The 12737-nt window shown below is 26.1% G+C and overlaps 1 long non-coding RNA gene across 1 annotated transcript in view; it reads left to right on the forward strand.

Moving 5' to 3' along the window:
- The window catches only part of LOC139745879 (uncharacterized), a 195844-nt gene that overhangs the window by 125523 nt on the left and 57584 nt on the right, over positions 1–12737 (forward strand). The gene's annotated exons all lie outside the window — the stretch shown is intronic.

Below are 12737 nucleotides of genomic sequence, written 5' to 3' on the forward strand. Positions count from 1 at the left end.
GACATTCAATTAAGCTCTTAAATGGAGACAATTTTAAAATATTTTCTGATCTTTTGCATCGTATTTACTTGGTAGGAATCGGTAATTGAGAGTATTATTATATATTTTTCATGAATATTTGAAGTATAGAAGTGTTTGAATATCTTATGCTTCGATTTTTAAACAAAAAATTTTTGAGCTAAAATATACCATGAAGCGTTCCCTTCAATTTTTGATATTCTTTTTAAAAATTCATTTTCCTAAAAAAACTCATTATAAGAAGTATTTTCCTTGCTGAATATAAATCTGGTGTTAAAATTTCTTTTTATCGACTTTATTGCATTTATTTAAGCTGTTAAAGAAAGTCAATTATTTATGTTTTTTGATTCTTTGCATCGTATTTACTGGGTATATGTAGGTGACTAAGAGCATTATGATATATTTTCCATGATTATCTCAAGCATAGATATTTTTGAATATGTTATCTTTCAATTCTAAATCAAAAAGTTTTTGAGCTAAAAAATACCCTGCACTATTACCTTTAATTTTTAGCATATTTTTCGGAAAAATAGATTTCTTTTAAAAACTCAATATCAGGAGTATTTGTGATGTTGAATACAAATCTGGTGTTAAAATTCCATTTAGTCGTTTTATGACATTGAATTAAGCTGTTAAATGGATTGAATTTTCTGTATTATGCGATTCTTTGCATCGTATTTACTGGGTATATATAGGTGACTAAGAGCATTATGATATATTTTCCATGATTATTTCAAGTATAGAAATGTTTGAATATATTATCTTTCAATTCTAAATCAAAAAGTTTTTTGAGCTAAAAAATACCCTGTACTATTACCTTCAATATTTGGCATATTTTTCAGAAAAATAGATTTCTTTTCAAAACTTATTCTATGGAGTGCTTGTGATGTTGAATACAAATCTGGTGTTAAAATTTCGTTCAGTCGTTTTTCTGACATTGAATTAAGCTGTTAAATGAATTCAATTATCTACACTCTTTGATTCTTTTCATCGTATTTAATTGATATTTATCGGTGACTAAGGACATTATGATATATTTTCCATGATTATTTCAAGTATAGAAATGTTTGAATATATAATCTTCAATTCTAAATCAAAAAGTTTTTGAGATAAAAAATACCCTGAACTATTACCTTCAATTTTTGGCATATATTTAAAAAAAAATGGATTTCTTTTAAAAACTCATAATAAGGAGTATTTGTGACGTTGAATACAAATCTGGTGTTAAAATTTCGTTTAGTCGTTTTTATTACATTAAATTAAGCTGTTAAGTGAATTCAATTTTCTGTACTATGCGATTCTTTGCATCGTATTTACTGGGTATATATAGGTGACTAAGAGCATTATGATATATTTTCCATGATTATTTCAAGTATAGAAATGTTTGAATATATTATCTTTCAATTCTAAATCAAAAAGTTTTTTGAGCTAAAAAATACCCTTCAATTTTTGGCATATTTTTCGGATAAATAGATTTCTTTTAAAAACTCATTTATATAAGGAGTACTTGTGATGTTGAATACAAATCTGGTGTTAAAATTTCCTTTAGTCGTTTTTATGACATTAATTTAAGCTGTTAAATGAATTCAATTTTCTATACTGTTTGATTCTTTTCATCGTATTTAATGGATATGTATCGGTGACTAAGGAGGTTATGACATATTTTCCATGATTATTTCAAGTATAGAAATGTTTGAATATATTATCTTTCAATTCTAAATCAAAAAGTTTTTTGAGCTAAAAAAATACCCTGAACTATTACCTTCAATTTTTGGCATATTTTTCAGAAAAATCGATTTCTTTTAAAAACTCATTATAAGGAGTATTTGTGATGTTGAATAGAAATCTGGTGTTAAGATATCGTTTAGTCGTCTTTATGACATTGAAATAAGCTTTTAAATGACTTCAATTTTCTATGCTGTGCGATTCTTTGCATCGTATTTACTGGATATGTATCGGTGACTAAGAGCATTATCATATATTTTCCATGATTATTTGAAGTATAGAAGTATTTGAGTATCTTCTGTTTCAAATTTAAAACAAAAAGTTTTTTGAGCTAAAAAAGTAACCTGAACTATACCTACAATTTTTGGCATTTTTCTGAGAAAAATAGATTTCCTTTAAAATGTCATTACAAAAAGTATTTTTTATGCTGAATACAAATCTGGTATAAAAATATGGTTTATTCATCTTTATAACATTCAATTAAGCTCTTAAATGGAGACAATTTTAAAATATTTTCTGATCTTTTGCATCGTATTTACTTGGCAGGAATCGGTAATTGAGAGTATTATTATATATTTTTCATGAATATTTGAAGTATAGAAGTGTTTGAATATCTTATGCCTTCGATTTTTAAACAAAAAAATTTTTGAGCTAAAATATACCATGAAGCGTTCCGTTCAATTTTTGATATTCTTTTTAAAAATTCATTTTCCCAAAAAACTCATTATAAGAAGTATTTTCCTTGCTGAATATAAATCTGGTGTTAAAATTTCTTTTTATCGACTTTATTGCATTTATTTAAGCTGTTAAATGAGGTCAATTATTTATGTTTTTTGATTCTTTGCATCGTATTTACTAGGTGTATATAGGTGACTAAGAGCATTATGATATATTTTCCATGATATTCTCAAGCATAGAAATGTTTGAATATATTATCTTTCAATTCTAAATCAAAAAGTTTTTTGGGCTAAAAAATACCCTGAACTATTACCTTCAATTTTTGGCATATTTTTCGGAAAATAGATTTCTTTTAAAAACTCATTATAAGGAGTATTTGTGATGTTGAATACAAATCTGGTGTTAAATTTTCGTTTAGTCGTTTTTATGACATTGAATTAAGCTGTTAAATGAATTCAATTTTCTGTACTATGCGATTCTTTGCATCGTATTTACTGGGTATATATAGGTGACTAAGAGCATTATGATATATTTTCCATGATTCTTTCAAGTATAGAAATGTTTGAATATATTATCTTTCAATTCTAAATCAAAAAGTTTTTGAGCTAAAAAATACCCTGAACTATTACCTTCAATATTTGGCATATTTTTCAGAAAAATAGATTTCTTTTAAAAACTTATTGTATGGAGTGCTTGTGATGTTGAATACAAATCTGGTGTTAAAATTTCGTTCAGTCGTTTTTATGACATTGAATTAAGCTGTTAAATGAATTCAATTATCTATACTGTTTGATTCTTTTCATCGTATTTAATTGATATTTATCGGTGACTAAGGACATTATGATATATTTTCCATGATTATTTCAAGTATAGAAATGTTTGAATATATTATCTTTCAATTCTAAATCAAAAAGTTTTTTGAGATAAAAAATACCCTGAACTATTACCTTCAATTTTTGGCATATATTTCAAAAAATAGATTTCTTTTAAAAACTCATTATAAGGAGTATTTGTGACGTTGAATACAAATCTGGTGTTAAAATTTCGTTTAGTCGTTTTTATGACATTGAATTAAGCTGCTAAATGAATTCAATTTTCTGTACTATGCGATTCTTTGCATCGTATTTACTGGGTATATATAGGTGACTAAGAGCATTATGATATATTTTCCATGATTATTTCAAGTATAGAAATGTTTGAATACATTATCTTTCAATTCTAAATCAAAAAGTTTTTTGAGCTAAAAAATACCCTGAACTATTACCTTCAATTTTTGGCATATTTTTCGGAAAAATAGATTTCTTTTAAAAACTCATTATAAGGAGTACTTGTGACGTTGAATACAAATCTGGTGTTAAAATTTCCTTTACTCGTTTTTATGACATTGAATTAAGCCGTTAAATGAATTCAATTTTCTATACTGTTTGATTCTTTGCATCGTATTTAATGGATATGTATCGGTGACTAAGGACGTTATGATATATTTTCCATGATTATTTCAAGTATAGAAATGTTTGAATATATTATCTTTCAATTCTAAATCGAAAAGTTTTTTGAGCTAAAAAATACCCTGAACTATTACCTTCAATTTTTGGCATATATTTCAGAAAAATAGATTTCTTTTAAAAACTCATTATAAGGAGTATTTGTGATGTTGAATAGAAATCTGGTCTTAAGATATCGTTTAGTCGTCTTTATGACATTGAAATAAGCTATTAAATGACTTCAATTTTCTATGCTGTGCGATTCTTTGCATCGTATTTACTGGATATGTATCGGTGACTAAGAGCATTATCATATATTTTCCATGATTATTTGAAGTATAGAAGTATTTGAGTATCTTCTGTTTCAAATTTAAAACAAAAAGTTTTTTGAGCTAAAAGAAATAACCTGAACTATTACCTACAATTTTTGGCATTTTTCTGAGAAAAATAGATTTCCTTTAAAATGTCATTACAAAAAGTATTTTTTATGCTGAATACAAATCTGGTATAGAAATATGGTTTATTCATCTTTATGACATTCAATTAAGCTCTTAAATGGAGACAATTTTAAAATATTTTCTGATCATTTGCATCGTATTTACTTGGTAGGAATCGGTAATTGAGAGTATTATTATATATTTTTCATGAATATTTGAAGTATAGAAGTGTTTGAATATCTTATGCTTCGATTTTTTAAACAAAAAATTTTTTGAGCTCAAATATACCATGAAGCGTTCCGTTCAATTTTTGATATTCTTTTTAAAATTCATTTTCCTAAAGAAAACTCATTATAAGAAGTATTTTCCTTGCTGAATATAAATCTGGTGTTAAAATTTCTTTTTATCGACTTTATTGCATTTATTTAAGCTGTTAAATGAAGTCAATTATTTATGTTTTTTGATTCTTTGCATCGTATTTACTGGGTATATATAGGTGACTAAGAGCGTTATGATATATTTTCCATGAGTATCTCAAGTATAGAAATGTTTGAATATATTATCTTTCAATTCTAAATCAAAAAGTTTTTTGAGCTAAAAAATACCCTGAACTATTACCTTCAATTTTTGGCATATTTTTCGGAAAATAGATTTCTTTTAAAAACTCATTATAAGGAGTATTTGTGATGTTGAATACAAATCTGGTGTTAAATTTTCGTTTAGTCGTTTTTATGACATTGAATTAAGCTGTTAAATGAATTCAATTTTCTGTACTATGCGATTCTTTGCATCGTATTTACTGGGTATATATAGGTGACTAAGAGCATTATGATATATTTTCCATGATTATTTCAAGTATAGAAATGTTTGAATATATTATCTTTCAATTCTAAATCAAAAAGTTTTTTGAGCTAAAAAATACCCTGAACTATTACCTTCAATTTTTGGCATATTTTTCGGAAAAATAGATTTCTTTTAAAAACTCATTATAAGGAGTACTTGTGATGTTGAATACAAATCTGGTGTTAAAATTTCCTTTAGTCGTTTTTATGACATTAATTTAAGCTGTTAAATGAATTCAATTTTCTATACTGTTTGATTCTTTGCATCGTATTTAATGGATATGTATCGGTGACTAAGGACGTTATGATATATTTTCCATGATTATTTCAAGTATAGAAATGTTTGAATATATTATCTTTCAATTCTAAATCGAAAAGTTTTTTGAGCTAAAAAATACCCTGAACTATTACCTTCAATTTTTGGCATATATTTCAGAAAAATAGATTTCTTTTAAAAACTCATTATAAGGAGTATTTGTGATGTTGAATAGAAATCTGGTCTTAAGATATCGTTTAGTCGTCTTTATGACATTGAAATAAGCTATTAAATGACTTCAATTTTCTATGCTGTGCGATTCTTTGCATCGTATTTACTGGATATGTATCGGTGACTAAGAGCATTATCATATATTTTCCATGATTATTTCAAGTATAGAAGTATTTGAGTATCTTCTGTTTCAAATTTAAAACAAAAATTTTTTGAGCTAAAGAAATAACCTGAACTATTACCAAAACATTTTGGCATTTTTCTGAGAAAAATAGATTTCCGTTAAAATGTCATTACCAAAAGTATTTTTTATGCTGAATACAAATCTGGTATAGAAATATGGTTTATTCATCTTTATGACATTCAATTAAGCTCTTAAATGAAGACAATTTTAAAATATTTTCTGATCATTTGCATCGTATTTACTTGGTAGGAATCGGTAATTGAGAGTATTATTATATATTTTTCATGAATATTTGAAGTATAGAAGTGTTTGAATATCTTATGCTTCGATTTTTTTAAACAAAAAATTTTTTGAGCTCAATTATACGATGAAGCGTTCCGTTCAATTTTTTGATATTCTTTTTAGAATTCATTTTCCTAAAGAAAACTCATTATAAGAAGTATTTTCCTTGCTGAATATAAATCTGGTGTTAAAATTTCTTTTTATCGACTTTATTTCATTTATTTAAGCTGTTAAATGAAGTCAATTATTTATGTCTTTTGATTCTTTGCATCGTATTTACTGGGTATATATAGGTGACTAAGAGCGTTATGATATATTTTCCTAGAGTATCTCAGGTATAGAAATGTTTGAATATATTATCGTTCAATTCTAAATTAAAAAGTTTTTTGAGCTAAAAAATAACATGAACTATTACCTTCAATTTTTGGCATAGTTTTCGGAAAATAGATTTCTTTTAAAAACTCATTATAAGGAGTATTTGTGATGTTGAATACAAATCTGGTGTTAAATTTTCGTTTAGTCGTTTTTATGACATTGAATTAAGCTGTTAAATGAATTCAATTTTCTGTACTATGCGATTCTTTGCATCGTATTTACTGGGTATATATAGGTGACTAAGAGCATTATGATATATTTTCCATGATTATTTCAAGTATAGAAATGTTTGAATATATTATCTTTCAATTCTAAATCAAAAAGTTTTTTGAGCTAAAAAATACCCTGAACTATTACCTTCAATTTTTGGCATATTTTTCGGAAAAATAGATTTCTTTAAAAAAAACTCATTATAAGAAGTATTTTCCTTGCTGATTATAAATCTGGTGTTAAAATTTCTTTTATCGACTTTATTGCATTTATTTAAGCTGTTAAATTAAGTCAATTATTTATGTTTTTTTATTCTTTGCATCGTATTTACTGGGTATATATAGGTGACTAAGAGCGTTATGATATATTTTCCATGAGTATCTCAGGTATAGAAATGTTTGAATAATTCATCTTTCAATTCTAAATCAAAAAGTTTTTTGAGCTAGAAAATACCCTGAACTATTACCTTCAATTTTTGGCATATTTTTCGGAAAATCGATTTCTTTTAAAAACTCATTATAAGGATAATTTGTGATCTTGAATACAAATCTGGTGTTAAATTTTCTTTTAGTCGTTATTATGACATTGAATTAAGCTGTTAAATGAATTCAATTTTCTGTACTATACGATTCTTTGCATCGTATTTACTGGGAATATATAGGTGACTAAGAGCATTATGATATATTTTCCATGATTATCTCAAGTATAGAAATGTTTCGAATATATTATCTTTCAATTCTAAATCAAAAAGTTTTTTGAGCTAAAAAATACCCTGAACCTTCAATTTTTGGCATATTTTTCGGAAAAATAGATTTCTTTTAAAAACTCATTATAAGGAGTACTTGTGATGTTGAATACAAATCTGGTGTTAAAATTTCGCTTTAGTCGTTTTTATGACATTGAATTAAGCTGTTAAATGAATTCAATTTTCTGTACTATGCGATTCTTTGCATCGTATTTACTGGGTATATATAGGTGACTAAGAGCATTATGACATATTTTCCATGATTATTTCAAGTATAGAAATGTTTGAATATATTATCTTTCAATTCTAAATCAAAAAGTTTTTTGAGCTAAAAAATACCCTGAACTATTACCTTCAATTTTTGGCATATATTTCAGAAAAATAGATTTCTTTTAAAAACTCATTATAAGGAGTATTTGTGATGTTGAATAGAAATCTGGTGTTAAGATATCGTTTAGTCGTCTTTATGACATTGAAATAACCTATTAAATGACTTCAATTTTCTATGCTGTGCGATTCTTTGCATCGTATTTACTGGATATGTATCGGTGACTAAGAGCATTATCATATATTTTCCATGATTATTTGAAGTATAGAAGTATTTGAGTATCTTCTGTTTCAAATTTAAAACAAAAAGTTTTTTGAGCTAAAAGAAATAACCTGAACTATTACCAACAATTTTTGGCATTTTTCTGAGAAAAATAGATTTCCTTTAAAATGTCATTACAAAAAGTATTTTTTATGCTGAATACAAATCTGGTATAGAAATATGGTTTATTCATCTTTATGACATTCAATTAAGCTCTTAAATGGAGACAATTTTAAAATATTTTCTGATCATTTGCATCGTATTTACTTGGTAGGAATCGGTAATTGAGAGTATTATATATTTTTCATGAATATTTGAAGTATAGAAGTGTTTGAATATCTTATGCTTCGATTTTTTAAACAAAAAATTTTTGAGCTAAAATATACCATGAAGCGTTCCGTTCAATTTTTGATATTCTTTTTAGAATTCATTTTCCTAAAGAAAACTCATTATAAGAAGTATTTTCCTTGCTGAATATAAATCTGGTGTTAAAATTTCTTTTTATCGACTTTATTGCATTTATTTAAGCTGTTAAATGAAGTCAATTATTTATGTTTTTTGATTCTTTGCATCGTATTTACTGGGTATATATAGGTGTCTAAGAGCGTATCATATATTCTCTGTGATTATCTCAGGTATAGAAATGTTTGAATATATCATCTTTCAATTCTAAATCAAAAAGTTTTTTGAGCTAAAAAATACCCTGAACTATTACCTTCAATTTTTGGCATATTTTTCGGAAAAATAGATTTCTTTTAAAAACTCATTATAAGGAGTATTTGTGATGTTGAATACAAATCTGGTGTTAAAATTTCGCTTAGTCGTTTTTATGACATTGAATTAAGCTGTTAAATGAATTCAATTTTCTGTACTATGCGATTCTTTGCATCGTATTTACTGGGTATATATAGGTGACTAAGAGCGTTATGATATATTTTCCATGATTATTTCAAGTATAGAAATGTTTGAATATATTATCTTTCAATTCTAAATCAAAAAGTTTTTTGAGCTAAAAAATACCCTGAACTATCACCTGCAATTTTTGGCATATTTTTCAGAAAAATAGATTTCTTTTAGAAACTCATTATAAGGAGTATTTGTGATGTTGAACAGAAATCTGATGTTAAGATATCGTTTAGTCGTCTTTATGACATTGAAATAATCTATTAAATGACTTCAATTTTCTATGCTGTGCGATACTTTGCATCGTATTTACTGGATATGTATCGGTGACTAAGAGCATTATCATATATTTTCCATGATTATTTCAAGTATAGAAGTATTTGAATATCTTCTTTTTCAAATTTAAAACAAAAAGTTTTTTGAGCTAAAAAAATAACCTGAACTATTACCAACAATTTTTGGCATTTTTCTGAGAAAAATAGATTTCCTTTAAAATGTCATTACAAAAACTATTTTTTATGCTGAATACAAATCTGGTATAAAAATATGGTTTAGTCATCTTTATGACATGCAATTAAGCTCTTAAATGGAGACAATTTTAAAATATTTTCTGATGTTTTGCTTCGTATTTACTTGGTAGGAATCGGTAATTGAGAGTATTAGCATATATTTTTCATGAATATTTGAAGTATAGAAGTGTTTTAATATCTTATGCTTCGATTTTTAAACAAAAAATTTTTTGAGCTAAAACATACCATGAAGAGTTCCCTTCAATTTTTGATATTCTTTTTGAAAATTTATTTTCCTAAAGAAAACTCATTATAAAAAGTATTTTCCTTGCTGAATATAAATGTGGTGTTAAAATTTCTTTTTATCGACTTAATTGCATTTATTTAAGCTATTAAATGAAGTCAATTATTTATGCTTTTTGATTCTTTGCATCGTATTTACTGGGTATATATAGGTGACTAAGAGCATTATGATATATTTTCCATGATTATCTCAAGTATAGAAATGTTCGAATATATTATCTTTCAATTCTAAATCAAAAAGTTTTTTGATCTAAAAAATACCCTGAACCTATTACCTTCAATTTTTGGCATATTTTTCAGAAAATAGATTTCTTTTAAAATCTCATTATAAGGAGTATTTGTGATGTTGAATACAAATCTGGTGTTAAAATTTCAATTAGTCGTTTTTATGACATTGAATTAAGCTGTTAAATGAATTCAATTTTCTGTACTATGCGATTCTTTGCATCGTATTTACTGGGTATATATAGGTGACTAAGAGCATTATGATATATTTTCCATGATTCTTTCAAGTATAGAAATGTTTGAATATATTATCTTTCAATTCTAAATCAAAAAGTTTTTTGAGCTAAAAAATACCCTGAACTATTACCTTCAATTTTTGGCATATTTTTCGGAAAAATAGATTTCTTTTAAAAACTCATTATAAGGAGTACTTGGGATGTTGAATATAAATCTGGTGTTAAAATTTCCTTTAGTCGTTTTTATGATATTGAATTAAGCTGTTAAATGAATTCAATTTTCTATACTGTTTTATTCTTTGCATCGTATTTAATGGATATGTATCGGTGACTAAGGACGTTATGACATATTTTCCATGATTATTTCAAGTATAGAAATGTTTGAATATATTATCTTTCAATTCTAAATCAAAAAGTTTTCTGAGATAAAAATACCCTGAACTATTACCTTCAATTTTTGGCACATTTTTCAGAAAAATAGATTTCTTTTAAAACTCATTATAAGGAGTATTTGTGACGTTGAATAGAAATCTGGTGTTAAGATATCGTTTAGTCGTCTTTATGACATTGAAATAAGCTATTAAATGACTTCAATTTTCTATGCTGTGCGATTCTTTGCATCGTATTTACTGGATATGTATGTGTGACTAAGAGCATTATCATATATTTTCCATGATTATTTGAAGTATAGAAGTATTTGAATATCTTCTTTTTCAAATTTAACACAAATAGTTTTTTGAGCTAAAAACGTAACCTGAACTATTACCTACAATTTTTGGCATTTTTCTGAGAAAAATAGATTTCCTTTAAAATGTCATTACAAAAAGTATTTTTTATGCTGAATACAAATCTGGTATAAAGATATGGTTTAGTCATCTTTATGACATGCAATTAAGCTCTTAAATGGAGACAATTCTAAAATATTTTCTGATGTTTTGCTTCGTATTTACTTGGTAGGAATCGGTAATTGAGAGTATTATTATATATTTTTCATGAATATTTTGAAGTATAGAAGTGTTTTAATATCTTATGCTTCGATTTTTAAACAAAAAAATTTTTGAGCTAAAATATACCATGAAGAGTTCCCTTCAATTTTTGATATTCTTTTTGAAAAATTATTTTCCTAAAGAAAACTCATTATAAGAAGTATTTTCCTTGCTGAATATAAATCTGGTGTTAAAATTTCTTTTTATCGACTTTATTGCATTTATTTAAGCTCTTAAATGAAGTCAATTATTTATGTTTTTTGATTCATTGCATCGTATTTACTGGGTATATATAGGTGACTAAGAGCATTATGATATATTTTCCATGATTATATCAAGTATAGAAATGTTTGAATATATTTTAACACCAGATTTATATTCAGCATGCACAATACTTTTTATAATGAGTTTTTCAGGGCAATAAATTTTTGAAAAGAATATCAAAAATTGAAGGGAACGCTTCATGGTATTCTTTAGCTCAAAAATTTTTTTGTTTCAAAACCGAAACATAAGATATTTAAACACTTCTATACTTGAAATATTCATGAAAAATACATCATAATCCTCTGAATTACCGATTCATGCCCAGTAAATACGATGCAAAGGATCAGAAAATATTTCAAAATTGTCTCCATTTAACAGCTTAATTGAATGTCATAAAGACGACTAAACGATATTTTGAAAACAGCTTTGTATTCAGCATAAAAGATACTTTCTATAATGACCTTTTAAAGGAAATCTATTTTTCTAAGAATAATGCCAAGAATTGTAGGTAATAGTTCAGGTTATTTTTTTAGCTCAAAAAACTTTTTGTTTTAAATTTGAAACAGAAGATATTCAGATACTTCTATACTTGAAATAATCATGGATATTATATGTTAATGCTCTTAGTCACCGTTACATATCCAGTAAATACGATGCAAAGAATCACACAGTATAGAAAATTGAATTCATTAACAGCTTCATTCAATGTCATAAAAACGACTAAGCGAAATTCTAACACCAGATTTGTATTCAACATCACTTCTTATAATGATTTTTTAAAGGAAATCTATTATTCTGAAAAATATGCCAAAAATTGAAAGTAATAGTTCAGGGTATTTCTTAGCTCAAAAAACTTTTTGATTTAGAATTGAAAGATAAGATATTCAAACACTTCTCTACTTGAAATAATCATGGATGATATATCATAATGCTCTTAGTCACTGATAAATACCCAGTCGATACGATGCAAAGGATCAGAAAACAAAAAAAAAACTGAATTTATTTAACATTAATTGAATGTCAAAAAGACGACCAAACGATATACTAACGCTAGAAATGTATTCACCATAAAATGTAATATTTAAGGGTAGCGCTAGGAAAAGACAACAAAAGGCCACATTCGTTCACACTCAGTCTCTAGCTGTCGTGTATAATGCACCGAAACCACAGCTCCCTTTCCACATCTAGGCCCCCAGAACTTTCCATGATTCATCCCAGACGCTTCACATGCCCTGGTTCAATCCATTGACAGCAC

This window comes from Panulirus ornatus, chromosome 4, assembly GCF_036320965.1.
Source record: "Panulirus ornatus isolate Po-2019 chromosome 4, ASM3632096v1, whole genome shotgun sequence".
Taxonomy (NCBI): domain Eukaryota; kingdom Metazoa; phylum Arthropoda; class Malacostraca; order Decapoda; family Palinuridae; genus Panulirus; species Panulirus ornatus.